This window comes from Carlito syrichta, unplaced genomic scaffold, assembly GCF_000164805.1.
Source record: "Carlito syrichta isolate Samal-C Ts95f unplaced genomic scaffold, Tarsius_syrichta-2.0.1 Scaffold308732, whole genome shotgun sequence".
NCBI lineage: Eukaryota > Metazoa > Chordata > Mammalia > Primates > Tarsiidae > Carlito > Carlito syrichta.
Window position 1 is genome coordinate 146207 of NW_007252828.1, and position 18615 is coordinate 164821.

Genomic DNA, 18615 nt, shown 5'->3' on the forward strand with positions numbered 1-18615 from the left:
GGGGGCGGGAGGACACTTCCTGGACGGTGCCGGCACCGGAGGCCGGCGTCCGGGGCTCCCGACTGGAGGAGGGCCCGGGGACTTGGCGGCTTCTGTCAGGTAACCGCGGTGTCGACGTGGCGGGGCTCTTGGTGCTGTCCCGACCCCTGGTGGGGAGGAGTGGTGTCCGGCCCTGCGGACCCTCCCTCTGAGTTCGGCTCTCTTCTGCGCCAGGATTACTTCGGTCCTTCTCTCTCGACGAGGTAATTCTCCATCTTGGACCTGCCTGTTAATGAAGTAACTCAAGTAGCTAGGCCCAGAGGGACGTTTTCTTTAACTTGGGGCCTGGTATGAATTTACGGAACTCTTTGACCGTGAAAGACTACCAAAAATAGCAGAGTTGAAATTCTGAAACTCAGTGTCACCTCACTGTTGAGTCCTACCTTTGGGTGTGGCCTTTTTCATTTCCCCCCACAACAAATGCGTATTTGCTTCAAGTGGCGAGCTCGTCAACCGACATCTGGGAGCACGTAAGACATCTGAGAAGTTTTTAGACGTGCGTGTTAACTTTTACTCCCTCCTTCGTCCTGATTCCATTTTAAATGATTAAGTGTGTAATAAACAGTAATGCAGTTTAGTCACAGTGTATTTAGGGGTAAAATCATGATGAAGAAAGCCAAACTCAAACCTAAGCCCAGAATATAAAACTGAATCCACTTTGTGGGAAACTTAAGATTCCGTGCCAGCCGGCCTTTGGATCCTGAAACGGTGCCTTTGGTAATGATGAGAGGACGTAACATGTGATTTTAACTTGGTGATAATCTAAGAAGAACTCTTCCCCCTCCCCCCCAAAAAAGTACAATTTTCCGGCAACCCTGGAGGACATCTTGCCTTCTAATAGTGTGAGAATCAGGCTGGCTTTTCATTCTTCAAAGAGTATAAGTGCTGGTGTGCCGCTGCTGTTTTTGCTTCACAGGTCTGTTAAGAAGCAGGTAAGCAGAAGCAGAGTTTCTTAAAACGCACAGGATTGCGCAAGTCAAGCTCAATAGTTTTTACTCTGTTTAATTCCATTACAATTTAGACTTTCTGGATGCAGCTTATCTGCTTAGTTGTTACTTGCAATGGACTTTTAGGACAGGCTGTCCTCTATTCACTGCCTTCTCAGCTGGTAGCAGACTGAAATCTGATGTACTGGCTGTTTCGCTGTAAGGTTGAAGGGCAGAAATTGCAGCACTGGGACTGAGTGGGCTTTTGGTTTCCTGTCATAGTGGAACCTAGATTATTTTGTATACTTGTACAAAAAGCTGGTAAGTACTAACCAAACTTACAGCTACAGAGATAATGCAATTTATGCAGTGTTTTCCTGATACATTATTTTGTATCATCCTTGTGAGTCTTGTGAAGTAAATTCTATTAATAGTCCCATTTTACAGATTATCAAGATACAGGAACTTAAGAAAAGAATGCAAAGGTACAGAGATAATAGTGAAGAAAGAACTCAACTGCTGACTCCAAAACTGAAAATCCTTAACTGCCCCATGCAGTTTCACAATCTAAGATAAAATTGTGAAAGCATGTAACACCAAGATATCTAGTAGGCTGTTCCCAAGGTCCACATTCAGGCAGGTAAACTGTGCACGAAGAATTGTCAATCACACAAAACATTTATGTGAAAATATGTGTATTAGCACTTTTTTTTTTTTTTGAGTCGGTATCTTACTCTGTCCCCAGACTGGAGTGCAGTGGCACACTCACAGTCACCACAGCCTCAACCTGCTGGACTCAGGTGATCCTTCCACCTCAGCCTTCTAAATAGCTGGAACTACAGGCACACGCTACCACACCCAGCTTATTTTTTGACTTATTGTAGAGATAAGATCTTACCAAGTTGCCCAGGCTGGTCTGGAATTCCTGAGTTCTGGTAATCCTCTCATCTCAGCCTCCCAAAGTGCTGGGATTACAGACTTCAGCCACTGTTCCCGGCCCATTAGCATATTTATTAAAAGATAGATTAATTTATTTTCAGGTAGTTTTAAAATTAGGTTATTATGTTCTGGGGGTTTTTTGCTTATTACTATCATACTGTCTACTCTTCGTTAACATAAAAATGTGCATAAGGAGGATAGACTTTGACAGAAAAGCAAAAGGAAGTGTTGAGAATTGGACTATCCAAAAAGATATGACATAATGTAATTTCTGTGCACAGACCATTCCCTCTTTTTATTGAGTAACAGATTTCTTAAGACATGTTTGGCTTTGTCAATGAGAAATTGTAAGACAGACAACACTTTTACTGACTCTGCTTCCTTTTGGTGCCTATTCAGATTCTCGGGTCCTCATTTTTTGTAGTTCTGCTCTGCAGCCATCTTCCCTGTTTGTTCACTGACTCACCTTTTTCATCCATCAGTTTATGAACATTTATTCTGAGTTTACATAATATGTGTTTTTCTGAGTAGGTATAGACAAAGACTTAATATCAGAGTCGTGATTCTATTTAAAATATTGTCTGTGTTCCTGTGAGGATCTCAGGAACATAAGAATGTTATCTCAGTGGCTCAAGCCTATAATCCCAGCACTTTGGGATGCCAAGGCGAGAGGATTGCCTGAGACCAAAGACCCAGAGGTTTAAGACCAGCCTGGGCAACTTGGTGAGACCTCGTCTCAATAATAAATCAAAAAAGTAGCTGGGTGTGGTGGCACGTGCCTATAGTTCCAGCTACTTGGAAGGCTGAAGTGGAAGGATCACCTGAGCTCAGCAGGTCGAGGCTGCAGTGGCCGTGAACATGCCACTGTACTCCAAACTGGGCAACAGAGTGAGACTCCAACTAAAAAAAAAAAAAATAAAGAATGTTATCAGTCAGAGAAGCATTTAAGTATTTTTCTTTTTTTTTTTTCCTTTTTTTAAGAGTTGAGGTCTTACTCTGTCTCTCAGGAGAAGTGCGGTGGCGCAATCATAGCTCACCCTCAAACTGGGCTCAAGCAATCCTCCTACCTCAGCCTCCCAAATGATTAATCCTGCACACTTGTACCACGCCCAACTGATTTTTAAAAATTTTTTGTAGGGACAGTGTCTTGCTATGTTGCCCAGACTATTCTTAAACTCCTGGCCTCAAGGGATCCTCCTGCTTGGGCCTCCATGCCCAGCCTATTTTTCCTTTTTAAAGTAATACTTTTAAAAATCAGTAATTATACCATTCTACTTGCTTCTGACTTCTCTATTGAAATTTGAAGTGTAGATACACATAAATTGTTGATTTTAGATGAGTTCTTGAACTCTATCCTCCCCTCCCCTTCCCCCTCTCCCCCTCTCGCTCCCAGTACTCACTCTCGCTCATTTACTTTTTAAATAAACTATATTTTCTAATTTAAAAAAAAAGAAAATTGTGTTTCAAAATGGATATGGCAGTACTTAGAGAAGAATTTCGAGTTCTATATTAAATGTTCATCTATAACTTTTAAATGATATCTAAAGCAATTTTAAAGTCAGCACTGCATGTTGGCTTCTTGACTGACCTAAGGACCCATTTCGTTTTTGTCCATTTTTATTGTACACCTTTCAGGTCCCAAACACTTTACTAGGTTGGGATGATAGTGAAGAAATTGGACACAGTGGTCAGGAAACTTAAGCATCTATATTTAGCAGACCTATTTGAAAAAAACTTTCAGATTTTTAAAGTAGTATACAAATTATAAGTCACATCTTACTTGCATAAAATTCACTTGACCAGTTGGAAGACAAGTGGAAGACAGAAAATAAAGGTGTTCATGAGCAGCCATAACATATTCATAGCCCATTTTTATCTGTATGCTTTCTCTGAGTGATATTATTTTTGCCACTGTCTTCTATTTTTGCCTTTATGTTAATTTCTCCCATTGGAGCTATTTCTGGCCTCACCTGTGCTTCACACTGCTTAATGGATAGCTCTGTTCAGACAAATTCCAAATTGAGCTATTTTCCTCTCAAAAACTTTTTAAAATATTGACTAGAAATTGGGGGATTTTTCTAGCTCTCAGAGGGTTATCAAGACCAACTTCTTAGTCTCTGTCATCCATTCCTTAATCTCCATTCTTATTCCCAGTGCTTTATAGATTAGTTGCTGTTTTGTTTTGGTTTTGGTTTTTTTTAAGGCCTGAACTATATTTTCCTTGACTGTAATTCACCCCCTACCATAAAGGTCAGTTTACACAGTTTAGCTAGAGGATTCTCTATAATGTGAATGTAAGCATGTTACCTTTTACAAACAATTTCAGCAATTTGATAAGTGGTCTTAAAATACCTTTGTGATTCCTCACTGGCCTTAAAATACCTTTGTGATTCCTCATTACTTATTTAAAAAGGGCCAACTCCTCCTTGGTATAGGATACTGGGCTGTCATGGTTTTGTCCAGCCTGCCTTTCTAAACTTGCCTCCCTGCAGGCACTCTGCTCCAGACTCTACTATGCTTTCTCTTATAGAACTTTACATGTGCTCTCTCATCCTCCTCCACCAATTCTGCTCACCTTAATCTCTAACCTCCAACCTGCTGGACTCCTGTTTATTCTCTTAGCATAAATATCACCTCTTCCAGAAAAACATTTTGACTTCTAATAGAGTGCGGCTTCTTTTACTGTTTCACTTATCAAATTGCTGAGATTTTGTTTACATCTGTCTTCATTAGGCTTTGAGCTTCTGGAGGGTAGATACTATACTTTTTTCATCTTTGTATCTCCAGTGTAATGCCAAAGAGTTTCACCCATTAAAAACATGTTCCTAGTAAAGAATTTTTTATTCTTTTTTTTTTTTTGAGTTGGAGTCTCTGTTACCCAGGCTGCAGTGCAGTGGCATGCTCATGGCCACCGCAGCCTCGACCTGCTGGGCTCAGGTGATCCTTCCACTTCCGCCTTCTAAGTAACTGGAACTACAGGCGCATGCTACTATGCCCAGCTAATTTTTTATTTATTGTAGAGACGAGGTCTCGCCTAGTTGCCCGGGCTGGTCTTGAACCCGCAGGCTCAGACAATCCATTCACCTTGGCCTCCCAAAGTGCTGGGATTACAGGCTGAGCCCCACCGAGCCTGACCAGAATTTTTTATTCTTAGCTATAATTTACAAATACTGGATGATGTATGTTGCCAAATACTAGAAAGCATTCTGCAAGATGTTTTACATAGGTAAAACTTATGTTTTCATTTGCTTTTTACCAGTGTTTCAAAATAGGTAATAATCTTTTTTTTTTTTTTTTTTGAGTCAGGGTTTCTCTCTATCAGTCAGGCTGGAGCGCAGTGGCACGCTCACGGCCACCGCAGCCTCAATCTGCTGGACTGCTTCCGCCTCAGCCTTCCTAGTAGCTGGAACCACAGGCGCATGCCACTGTGCCCAGCTAATTTTTTTTATTTATTATAGAGACAAGGTCCCACCAAGTTGCCCAGGCTGGCAGTCCTCTCTCTTCCACTTCCCAAAGTGCTGGGATTGCTGGCATGAGCCACCGTGCCTGGCAGTATTCTTTTATTTTAAGGATGAATAAACTTAAGACTCAGAGAACTTAAGTAACTTAACAAGATTACAAAGTAAGTAGCATAACTGGCATTTAAACCCAAGAACCAATTCTGAATCTATAGTATACACACATATGCATGCATGCATGTATCTATGTATCAGTCTTCTTTGAAATGGTTATCTGATTTTCTTAGCAAACAGCCGCTTAGAAATCAGTACACTAAGAAAGGGAGAAAGGGGCTTATAAGAAGCAGGCACAACCAATTAACTCTGGCTGAATGAAGACAGAAAAATACTATTTTTTTTTTTTAATTTAAGTGTGACAGTTTGGAAATAATTAGCATAGGGACAACTCTGTAAACCTGAATTCTCCTCGGAGACTATTTTTGCTCATGGTGTGTTCATAGAAGAAACTGATAGCTTGTGAAAGGCTTTGTATTCACTCATCAACATCAAGCCATGAGCATTGTTAGTTAATGTTAGTCCCATTTTGTCTCTTTAGATTTTAGAGGCAAAGATTAAAATAACTTGCCCAAGATCATAAAATTCTGGAATGGTGAAGCTGAAACTTCAACCTAATTCATTGTGTTCTACAGGAGCTTCACAGCTCCTTGCTGTTAACCACTTGAGCGTACCCTTGATCTTCACTTCTCAATAATGCCAGATAACTCAGAGGGTACTATATGACAAGTGTATAAGTATTAAAAACAAAGAATCATAGCAGGATGGTCATTATCCATTGAGACTACTTGGAGGTGAGCTTTGTGGTAGATTTTGGGGATTGATACCCTTACAGGTGAATGCTCTTACAGGTGACTTATAGTTTTTTTGTTTGTTTGTTTTGTTTTGTTTTGAGTTGGAGTCTCACTCTGTTGCCCAGGCTGGACTGCAGCAGCACAGTCGTGGCCACCACAGTGTTGACCTGCTGGGCTCAGGTGATCCTTCCGCCTCAGCCTTCTAAGTAGCTGGAATTACAGATGTGTGCTGCAACACTCAGCTAATTTTTTGATTTAGTGTAGAGATGCGGTCTTACCAAGCTGCCCATACTGGTCTTGAACCCCTGAACTTAGGCAATCCTCTTGCCTCAACCTCCCAAAGTGCTGGGTTAAAAGACTTGAGCCACCGCGCCCGACCAGTTTATATTGTTAAGTAGCCACTTATAATCTCCAGCAGGTCTGATATATGTACTCACTTGTTTACATGTACTTCTATTTCACTTGCTGTGAAATAGAAACCCAGTCTCTAACTTCCCTTTCTCTATGGTTTTTTTTCCCTCTCTAACCCCCATTCTAATTACATCTAGGTGCCTTTGACACCCTAAGCATCAGTTGTTCGCCATGTGAAAGGATAGGATCTCTTCAACCTGAGAAAGGTGTCAGCTCAAATCTTTAGAAATTGCAAGACTTACTGAGATCACTTTCACTTTCCTAATAAAATAATCAATTTAAAGGAGGCCCTGATTCAATCTATCGTGCATTTATTGGTTTTAGGAGTCTTCTCCTTTTTTTCTTTTTTGCATTGTGATTTCTTTTTTTTATTATAAAATATATCATTGTGTGTTGCCCTTTCTACAGCAGAGCTGATGATCGATTCGGAAAGCAAGCATCAGCTTGTGTAAAATATAAATGCCTCAGTAGATACAGAAACTTCAGTATAAATATTTTTCTTCCTATTATGCTTTTAGTCTTTTTTCTTTAAATATACTTTTTAATAAAGGAAGATCTTTTTTTACATTGGAAGATAAGTATCCTTTTTTTTTTCTTTGAGTCAGTCTCTCACTCTGTCACCCAGGCAAGAGTGCAGTTGCAGGCAGCCTCTACCTGCTGGGCTCAAGCGATCCTTCTACTTCAGCCTTCCAAGTAGCTGGAACTACAGGCATGCGCCACCATGCCTGGCTAGGAAGATAAGTATTCATTCAGATATTCCTAAGCTATATAAAGTGCTTTGTTTTTGAGATTCTAAACATTTTCCTTTCATTAGTGCAGATAATTAAAAGTTTAATAAGTTAAATCTGATTTAAATTATAAAAATAATATGTGCTTGTTATGTTAAAAAAATTAAAGCTGTATTGAATAGAATAAACTAAAACAAAGTGCCCCATTCCCCCAACTAGGTAGTTGATTTCTTTAAAATATAAAATTTATTTAGTATCTCTAAGACAAAAAAAGTATAAACAAAGACAAAAATTGGTCTGTAGTTTTACTACCTAGTTAATTCCTATTCACTGTCAAAAAGTAAAATTAGACTGGGCGCAGTGGCTCACGGCTATAATCCCAGCACTTTGGGAGGCCAAGGTGAGAGGATTGCCTAAGACCTTGGGTTCGAAACCAGCTAGCAGTACAGACACCTGCCACACCTGGCTAATTTTTTAATTTATTATAGAGATGAGGTCTCACCAAGTTCCCTAGGCTGACCTTGAACCCACAGGCTCACACAGTCCTCCCACCTTGGCCTCCCAATGTGCTGGGATTATAGGTGTGAGCCACCACGCCCAGCCCGCCCCCTTTCTTAATAGTGCATAGTATTCCCTTTTATGGATTTGTTTTAACTATTCCTCTATGATAAACAATTTGTTTCCAGTTTATTTTTGCAGTTAAACTACTATAGTGATCATCTTTGTATGTATACCTTGACAACTTTTGAGAAGGTGTGTGCTTTACCTTCCTGATGAGTTTTGTTGACATCATTGACTTAGGCACACATTGGCACATTGGCAGGGCATAAGACTGGTTCTCAGTCTGTGATGAGATGGTTCCCACTGTGATGGTTCTCACATCATCGACAGCACTTCAAACTTTCAGTTTTTGCCATTTGGATAGGTGAATAATGATTTTTTTGCTCTGTTTTGCATTTAAGAAGGTGGAGCATTTTATCAGAACTTTATTAGGCACTATATTCTTTTCCTCAAATTTCTTGTTTATCTCTTTTCTTCATTTTTCTGTTAGGCAGTAGTTGGTCTGTTTTTTATTGGTTTAAATGAACTCTTTATAAATTAAGGAAATTAATTTTTTATTATGTTTTGGAAATACTATTCCATTTAGTCTTTAGACTTCACTTAGTTTTTTGTTCTACAATAGTCATTACTTTTTATGTGACTTAAATATATCACTTTTTTGCTTTTTTATGACTTTGATTTTGTGTTCTGTTTACAAAGACTTGTTACATTTCCTCTATAAAATTACAAAAAAATTTGTCTTTCCAGAGTTATTTTTTTCTCTCTCATTTTACACATTTGATCTTTCTGTTACGTATTTTGAAAGCATGAAATAGGACTGTAGTTTGTGTTTAACTGTCAATTTCCGTACCATTTATTAATTGAATCCTCTTTCGTAATAATTTGATCCGTCTTGAACATAAACAGATTTCTTGCTCTTTTTCTATTCAGACTAAACTGTTTTAATGATATGTAACTTCACAATATGTTTTAGTATGAGATAGAGCCACTTTCCTTCTTAAATTCTCTTTAGAATTTTTGCGGGTGGTTCATTTATGGTTTTTTTCCTTTTTTGGGTATAATCTTAGGGAAAATATGGGAATGATAAGGACATATATCTTAAGGTTAAATTTTTTTCTGGACTGCTAGAATCATGTGATCTGAAAAACATAATTCTTTAACTTTTCATTTTTTATGAATTATGTTAGCATGGTAGAATGTGGTACACAGTGAGAATATGTCATACTGAAGTATTGAAAACAGAAATTGTGTTTAGATAATCAACTCACAGCAGAATTAATAATTAATAGTTACCTTATAGTATTACACCAAAGGCCACCTTGTATAAGAAATATGGCTGGATGTCATTTTTTTTAGCTGTGTGTTTACTGTATGAATAATTCTGATAAGCTTGGAAGCTTGATTATTTTTTTCCCCATTCTGCAGAAAATTACAAGTATAGAATGGAGCTGTGAGTGCTGAAAACAACGAGGAAAGGAACTAAAACATAAGAAACTGACCCAAGAAATGAAGGGCAAAGAGCCATATTTACCTTAAAGTTTCAGACTCCCACACAAAAATTAGTATGTATTAGTGTAACCTTGAAGAGAAGTTTAAATTTGGTTACTTTTCCCGTTTTGTTTTTTAAATTATAGTTACTATTTTAGAGTTGTGTTGTACAAGTGAGGATTTACTACATAAGAAAGTTGCATGCAGGTGAAGTTTGTCCTTCTAGCTGGCCCTTTCTTCCCCAATAGTAGACCAAGTACCCAGTGTGTCACCACATGCTCCCCCCTCTGTCCTCCCTTTCTACTTTCCCTAGCAGTGTCCAGCATCTGCCAGTCCCACCCTTGTGCTTTTCTGACCAGTAGTCTGGGCCCACATATGAGTGAGAACATCTTTTTCTGTATTTATTAAATCAGAGGGAAGATTTCTATTTGACAAATATAAAATAGTGGACATTTTGATACTTAGGTCTAAACTAGGTATCTGAAAAATAATGAAAAATTTAGGTATAAAAAATTGTAGGTAATAAACACTTTTCCCATAGTACAGTAGCTGCTCTTTATAACACTATCCTTTGGGAATTTGGAATTACATTATTGGTGCAACTGTAGTGTAGCGGCTAAACGTGTTGGCTTTGGAGTTAAACCTTCCACATCTGGCTCTCTTACTAATTAGAGGACTTTGGGTGAGTTAGTTAACCCCTCAATACTTCAATTTCTTCAACTGGTAACCTAGGAATGATAATAATACCTACTTAATATATGTAAGCCTGGCATGTTACTGATCATGATTGTCATAAACTTTTTAGAAACAAAATTAGTACTTTCAGGTCATCTAATCCAACTTCCCTATTTTATAAGTGAGGAAAAATTAAAGGTTAAAAGCGTTGACTAGAATCATTCTGCTGGTTGGGATTAGGATTTAAATTCCATTTTCCCGAACACGGATGAGTCTTTTTCACTACACCTTTGTGTTTCCTGATGAAGTACCTTAAGCTAGTTAGCTGTTACCTCTAATAGAATATTCTTTGTTGCTCCACCCCATCTAATTGTTAAATTTCTGCTTATGTGTAAAGTTGTATGTTCATGTCTTTTGTTCTGCCTAGCATTCCCTGACTGTGTGATTTATCCCTTGTTGGTGATACCTAATATAGAACTTTCTTATTTTATTTACACTCTATTGTAGAGTTTCTTAAATTTGAGGACTTATGGGCTTCTAACTTGACTGATAGGTTACTGGACTTAAATTGAAAAAGAGTGGCATAAGAAACTCAAATCTTGGTCTGTAAAATATGTCTTTAGGTTTGGAATATACAGAAAGAGTTTTGTCTTTTTTATTTCATTTTATTTTGTGAATTCTCACTCTGTTGCCCAGGCTGGAGTGCAGTGGCACACTTAAGGCCTATGGCCACCCCAGTGTCGACCTGCTGGGCTCCGGCAATCCTGCCTCAGCCTTTCAAGTAGCCAGAACTAAAGGCACGCTACCACACCTGGTTAATTTTTTTGATCTGTTGTAGAGATGAGGTCTCCCAAGTTTCCCAGGCTGGTCTCAAACCCTCAGATTCAGGCAATCCACTCGCCTCAGCCTCCCAACGTGCTGGTATTACAGGCTGAGTCACTGAGCCTGGCCAATAAATTACATTTCTATTAATCAGTCTGAATTGTTTTCTGTTGGTTGAAATTAAGAGCCCTATATTAATTTTCACCTGCTGATCTTCCATGTGTTTGTTGAAGATAAATAGCTTTGTATTTTCTGTAATTATCACATTGCCTGTTATCTGCCATACAGTTTAGTTAAATTTGTGTTTAATTGATATTTGTAGAAACTAGCCCTTGATTTGTTGTTTTCAGAGTTGGTTTACCCCCTTGAAACAGATGTTCTTAGAATAAATGATGTTCTTTCATCATTTACAGCTCTAAGTTTTCACTCCTGGTTGTTTTAAATTCAATGAACTTTTTCCAACTTTTCCATACTAATGGTATGACAATAGTTATATTAATATAACACCATCTTCCACATGTAACCTTTCATGACCATTTTAGAATTTCAATTAAGAATTTTTTTTGAGTTAGAGTCTTACTCCATCACCCAGGTTGTAGTACAGTAGCACACTCACAGCCACTGCAGCCTCGACCTGCTGGGCTCAGGTGATTCTTCCACCTCAGCCTTCCAAGTAGCTGGAAACACAAGCACATGCCATCACGACCAGATAATTTTTTGATTAATTGTAGAGGCAAGGTCTTGCCAAGTTGCCCAGACTTGTCTTGAACCCCTAGGCTCAGGCAGTCCTCTCACCTCCACCTCCCAGAGTGCTGGGACTACAGGCATGACCCACCACTCCCAGCCCAATTAAGAATTTTTAAAACCATAAAGTGTCACTAAAAGTTAAGACAGTTTTTGTGCTTGTTCCATTGTGAAAAATAATAATTACCAGTGCTTTTTCACTGGTGTTAGTAAACAAATATCAAAATCGTATTATGGCCACATTACTTAAAACAGTATAAAAGCATGTGGTGGACTCTAAAACTAAGTCTTTGGAAAACATTTTTTATTATTTATTATTTTGAATCTCTCTCTAAGAGAGTAATTTTACACTTTGAATTTCAGTAGACCTGGGTCTGATTCCCTATCCACTTATTAACCTTGACCAAGTTAATTTCATCAAACCTAAGCCTTGTCTTTGTAAATGAGGATTGTGATAGTACCCAATTCATGTTTTGTTCAAGTTTTAAAGATATTGTAAGCTGGGCACAGTGACTCAAACCTGAGCACTTGGGAGGTGTAGGCAAGAGGATTGCCTGAGTCCAGGGGTTCAAGACCAGCCTGGGCAACTTGGTAAGACCTCGTCTCTACAATAAATTTTAAAAATGAGCCAGGTGTAGGTGGTGGCACACGCCTGTGGTTCCGGCTACTTGACAGGCTGAAGCAGAAGGATCACCTGAGCCCATTAGGTCAACCCTGCAGTGGCTATGCGTGTGCCACTGCACTCCAGCCTGGGCAACAGAGTGGGACTCCAACTCAAAAAAAAAAGATATTGTTAGTATGAAATTCATAAAGCAGTGTATAAAGCCTGACACACTGTATTTTTTTTGTGTGTCTATGTAGATCCTTTCCTAAGAGGAGACTGGACAACTGAAACTTTATAGCAAAGATTGGCAAACTTATTTTGTAAAAGAACAGCCTATAGACCAAGGCTTTATAGCAAGGGTTGGCAAACTTATTTTGTAAAGGGCCATATAGTAAATATTCTAGGCCTTGGCAATCATACTGCCTATATCACAATTATTCATCATTTGTGTTGTGCAATAGTAGCTACAGGCTGAGCTCAGTGGCTCAGCCTATAATCCCAGCACTTGGGAGGCCAAGGTGAGTGGATTGCCTGAGCCCGTGGGTTCAAGACCAGCCCAGGCAATTTGGTGAGACCTCATCTCTACAATAAATAAAAAAATCAGCTGAGCATGGTAGTGCACGCCTCTAGTTCTGGTTACTTGGAAAACTGAGTCGTAAGAATCACCAGAGCCGAGCAGATCGAAGCTGGGGTGGCTGTGAGTGTGCCACTGCACTGCAACCTGGGCGACAGAGGGAGATCCCCCAACTCAAAAAAAATAAAAAAATAAAAATCTACAAAATTTAAAATGTATAATAAAATAGAAAAATTATTTTGAGGATCAACATTTCCAAAAATATGAATCAGAAATCTTTATAGTTGAAAGATGTTGAACTGGAAAACCAGACATGCGAAGTCACATGTGGATAGATATGAGAGAGAGAGAATGAGAGAGATAATGAAATTTTCTAAAAGAAAAAACATAGAGTATCTGTAGTAAATTTGAACCCTGGGCAAGAGGCCTAGAATTATTCTGAAAATGGAAAAATAAATACCTGTAAATGTACAAAAAGAAACTCAAACTAAAGGGAGATTTTGTAAAATCTTTTTGACTGTCATAGGTTATCCTTCACCAAAAATTTTCCAGAATTTTTTCCCCAGCCCTATTGCCAGTCCCGTGACGTGACTTGATTTCCAACTTCAGAAATGAAAGAGGGGAGTAATTAATTAGCAAGTTTCACTAGTTTATTCATAATTAATTCAGCATATATCATTTGAGCACCTACAGTGCCAGCCAGTAAGGATGAGTATCCTTTGGTCGGTTTAGTTAAAAGTATGTTGAGGACAGACACAAAATAAGATAATTGTATGAGTTCTGAACAAATTGTTTTCCTTATTTAACACATGAAATACAGGTAAAAGAAAGCAACTATACAATGTGTTAAGATAAAGCTGTATTTGGTTGCAATGTAAAAGAAAACACCATTGAATATAAAATTAAAAGTGAAAGGTAATAGGAATAGAATACTTTCTCTTTTAGTACTCTATTCCAGGTACAGTCTACATGATAAATTAGTATGTGTATAGATACACATATAATTTAGTCTTCACAACTACCCAGTAGGTCTTATTCCTATTTTATAGTTATAGAAATGGAAATTAAGTAACTGAGATCCTGCAGCTCTAAGTGGAAGGACAGGATTTGAACTCTGATCTAACTCATTTCAAAGAGTTTTCCTTTTCTATCATTTTACATTGAAATATTTTAGATTATAAATAAAATACATAGATGGAAAAAACTGAAGGTAGAGTATTACAGTAGGTAGATACTTTGCAATTAAGCCAGCAGAAGACGGGAAGAGCATACAAATTTCAACTCACACATAGAAATTGAAATTTTCAGAACTGAAAAGCAGGTAAAATCAACTTACCTTTAAATATTTTTCTAATAGTACCAGGAAACAGTGGAACGAGGAGTCTTGTCAGGAATAAGATATGGAAAAATATATTTATATTCAAGTTGTCATTCATGTATAATGACAACAGAAAGGCAATCTTAAGAAAACTTCCTCTTTTTTTGAGTTGAAGTCTCACTCTGTCGCCCAGGCTTGATTGCAGTGGCATGCTCATGGCCACTGCAGCCTCGACCTGCTGGGCTCAGGCAATCCTTCTGCCTCAGCCTTCCAAGTAGTTGGAACTACAGGTACTTGCTACTATGCCCAGCTTATTTTTTGATTTATTGTAGAGACAAGGTCTCACCAAGTTGCCCAGGCTAGACTCAAACCCCTGGGCTCAGGCATTCCTCTTACCTCGGCCTCCCAAAGTACTGGGATGACAAGCGGAGCCACCACACCCAGCCTTAAAAAAACTTCTATTCTTCAAACTTAGTAAATTTCTGCAGATAACATACTTTGAAACTTTAGGTATTGAAGGTTTTTTTGTTTGTTTGTTTGTTTTTGAGTCATAGTCTCTTTCTGTAGTCTCACTCTGACGTCCAGGCTAGAGTGCTCACGGCTACTGCAGCCTCGACCTGCTGGGCTCAGGTGATCCTTCCACCTCAGCCTCCAAGTCGCTGGAACCACAGGCATGTGCCACCACGCCCAGCTAATTTTTTGATTTATTGTAGCGATGAAGTCTTGCCATGTCGTTCAAGCTTATCTGGAACCTCTGAGCTCAGGCATTCCTCTCAACTCCGCCTCCCAAAGTGCTGGATTACAGGCTTGATCCACCTTGCTGGCAGGTATTCAAGTTTTAAGTTTCACTTTTCTTTATCCTGTCACCTCTTTTCTTTGTCTTCTCTTTTTCTCCTTCCCATGAGTTTATTTACAATTATTGATTTTAGGATTACAAGCCACTGGATCAGGATACTATATATTTCCCAGGCAACATAAAATTTTAGGCATAAATTCTAACTTTGGAGACACGAATTAGAATCTTATAAATGAAGTTCCTTTTTGGTCATATCAGTCTTTTTTCCAATTTGATATGCTACCATAACGTTTAAAATAGATTTTCTTAGTTTTGATAGTCTTACCTTATATAAACACATGCATTTTATTATTAAATTTTTATTTTATTTAAGTAATTTATTTTTTTGAGCTGGAGTCTCACTCTTACCCAGGCTGGAGTACAGTGACATGCTCACAGCCACTGTAGCCTCAATCTGCTGAGTTCTGGCAATCCTTCCGCTTCAGCCTTCCTAGTAACCAGAACTACAGGTGTTCGCTATCACACCTGGCTAATTTTTGATTTATTGTAAAGACGAGGTTTCTCCAAGTTGCCCGGACTGGTCTTGAACCCTCAGGCTCAGGCAGTCCTCTCGCCTCTGCCTCCCAAAGTGCTGGGATTACAGACTGAGCCACTGAGCCTGGCCTATTATTAAAATTTTAAACCACAAGTAAACATTTTTCAAAATACTTTACTGTTTTCAGTTAGAAAATGTCTGGGTGTGAGTAATTGCGTTTAGACCTACCAAAGAAGATTTATGTTTGTTAAGTAAATAAGCTGTATAAAACGGAAAAGTTTCCATAGTTTAAATGACTGAAATAGTAATTTCGAATAAAATAAAGAAAAGCTAAAATAGTGCAAGAACTATAAATTACAACATAGCAATGTTGTAAAGTAAGATCTACCACTGAAGGGCAAAGAAAAAAGTGGCAATACCTTATCTGGAACTTTACAATACAGAGAATCCAACAGGTGACACAACAGAAAGAAATAAGGTCTGGGAAGTATAAAAATCAACCCTGATCTTACTTGGTATATTTTCTAAAAAGTTAAAAGGAAAGGTCTATTGCACCAATTTCATCAAATTCTTGCTGATGCCACCTTCCCAAATGCATCAAACGTTCAATATTATAAATTTGAACTCATTTCAAAGTAATTTCTGAATAATGATCACCTGGCTTGATAAATATAGTACCATAAAATAATGCATCCTCATAAAAGACTTTAAATGTGTTTGCAAGAATAGCTTATTACTAGTTAAAATTCATACTAGGTTGACCCTAATAAAGTGATCACCTTCTGTAATATAACAGAAATTAGATCAGATCCAGAGTCCATGCTCCTCTGAAGTAGGAGTTGTTTTATGATGTTGGGTAGGGCCGCTGGACAGGGGCAGCAGGGTCTAGGGTAGCCTTTTAAAACCAGGCCCTGTCAGATAATTAAGTCCTAAAGAACAAATGAGAGTGACTCTTTTCACAATGTTTCCAAGAGAAGTACTTAGCAAAGACCACTCTAGGAGCACAGGGGAAAAGTGAATTATATTCCATGGATGTCTCATAACCTTAGGGCTTACTTTTCTCCCAGAACTGGGGTTGAGAAGGACTTGTTTAAAAAAGAGGGCTTTGAGAAGTAAAAATGATGCTTATTCCTAATTGAGGAGTATTTTTTCCCACAAATTACCTCTGGGCACATGTCAATGACAGTGACGACTGAGAATCTTAGGGAAAAAAATGTTCACAATAGGAAACAAACAAAACACATATACTTTGTTTAAGGATAAGAACAAAGTCCTATGTTTTTAACACAGTTGTACAAATAACTCTGGGATTCTTAATCTGGGACTACTCAAGGTTATATAAGTATACATTCAAATTATAGGCTTATTTTCATTACTTATCAATTTACACAGAACTCAAGTCAAATGAATAGAATGGGAACCAGAAAAAATTTTGAGTGTAAATGTAATGTGTAACTCTTGACAAGTATTTTTGACCAATTAAAAAGTGTTAAGCATCTACCCCTCTTACAAACAAAAAAGGTTTTTAAATGGATGCCCTTGATGGTTAAGACCCCGGATCCTATGGTATATTCATCCATCCATCTATACATTATGTGGACACTAAACTTAATTACACACTTATGTCACCAATGCAGTAACTTATGTTTCATTTTTGCAAAATTAAATCCTAAAGTGAGGACTTTTAACCTAGGGTTGGGGTGGGTAGAGAGGAGGACAGAGGGAGAGTGGTAGGAAAGGAGGGACCATAACATTAATCTCAAATGGGTCTGTCATTTTAAGTATATTAAACACTGCAGTCTTAAGGAATTCTAAGTGAGGACAGGTAATCCTGTAACTGAATTGCTAGGGACCTTGACTCAACTGTATAGAACACTACTTTAGTCTATCTACTATTTGTTAGGTAGCTTTCAGGGACACTGGTCTCTTGTGACAGTATAGTATATACTTATGCTCTAGTATAAGCAATGTGTACAAACCTTAGAGATCAAAGAGAGGAATTATTTGTTTATTTTCACCTGAAGAAAGGCATTAAAAAAAGGTTCTCTGTAGGATTCAGATGCCCTTTTGATTTAGAAACAGAATGAAGAGTCCTAGTCCATTTTACTGTGTATTATTAAAATAAGCCTAAGTGTGATAGAGGCCTGTAAGAAATACTGATCTAGTAAATAATCCCCATCACACCACACCTTTGAGGTTCATATAAAATATTTTACTGTTAAAAAGCAAACCTGAAACTATTAAAAATATACCATGTGTTTGTTAATATACTTATATTCTATATTAAGACCAGTTAGGAGAGTAGGGGAGGCAAAGGTTGAAAAAAGCTGGGAAAAACCTAACGAACTGTGGCAGCCTTTAAAAAAATCATGTTAATTTAACTAATCACCTCACAAAAGCTCAAAAGCTTGGTTTTCCACAGTTTTGGTTTTAATCTAACACTTTAATATATTTTTTTCTTTTTCTTTTTTTGGATTGGAGTCTCTCTCTGTTGCCCAGGCTGGAGTGCAGTGGCACACTTGCAGCCACCGCAGCCTTGACCTACTGGGCTCAGGGGACCCTTCCACCTCAGTCTTCCAAGTAGCTGGAACTATAGGCACGTGCCACCACACCTGGCTAATTTTTTAATTTATTGTAAAGATGAGGTCTCACCAAGTTGCCCAGGCTGGTCTTGAACCCATGGGCTCAGGCAATCCTCTCACCTCGGCCCCCCAAAGTGCTGGGATTATAGACATGAGCCACTGCATCTGGCCAACATTTTAATATTCTAACATTTATCTTCAAAATGGTATGTAGTTGTATTGAGTTCCTCTTTGCAAACATCAGTAATTTAGGACATTTATTAGTGGTGTGTGTATGTTTTGTGTGTTATTTTGTTCATTCGTTTGGGTTTTTTTCTTCTATTTTGTGTGTGCTAAAGCTTTTGGTATTAGTTTTATTTCTTTTTTTTTAAATCAACATTTTTATTATTATTTTGTGGGGTACAGTTAAGGGTTAGGTGTACAATTACGTTTCATTCAGGTACCCTGTTGATAAGAGGTGTTTCTCCATCTCCAGACAGATATTTGCGACTGTTAATCCCATCCCCTCCCCCCCCCCATAGTTTCCCACTACTATCAGTCGTTTTCTTATAGTATTACATTGGATGT

The 18615-nt window shown here is 38.2% G+C and overlaps 1 protein-coding gene across 1 annotated transcript in view; it reads left to right on the forward strand.

Moving 5' to 3' along the window:
- Positions 1-18615, forward strand: part of MTPN (myotrophin) — a 65089-nt gene that overhangs the window by 462 nt on the left and 46012 nt on the right. The window lies entirely within an intron of this gene.